This window comes from Juglans regia, unplaced genomic scaffold (genome assembly GCF_001411555.2).
Source record: "Juglans regia cultivar Chandler unplaced genomic scaffold, Walnut 2.0 Scaffold_14300, whole genome shotgun sequence".
NCBI lineage: Eukaryota > Viridiplantae > Streptophyta > Magnoliopsida > Fagales > Juglandaceae > Juglans > Juglans regia.
Genome location: NW_023344756.1, coordinates 1 through 208, shown reverse-complemented (window position 1 = coordinate 208; position 208 = coordinate 1). Strand labels below are relative to the sequence as shown.

At 55.8% G+C, this 208-nt stretch overlaps 1 pseudogene; it reads right to left on the bottom strand.

Annotated features, from left to right (window-relative positions):
• Positions 1-71: 71 nt before the first annotated feature.
• On the bottom strand, positions 72-208 carry LOC118345097 (annotated as a pseudogene; the record flags this gene model as incomplete).

The following is a 208-nucleotide window of genomic DNA, read 5'->3' as shown; positions in this document are numbered from 1 at the left end:
ACACGGGAGGCCAATGTCTTCCCCGCACCCCACACATCATAAGAAGTGTTTGGGGTTGGGGCAACGATGCGTGACACCCAGGCAGACGTGCCCTCGGCCGAATGTCTTCGGGCGCAACTTGCGTTCAAAGACTCGATGATTCGCGGGATTCTGCAATTCACACCAAGTATCGCATTTCGCTACGTTCTTCATCGATGCGAGAGCCGAG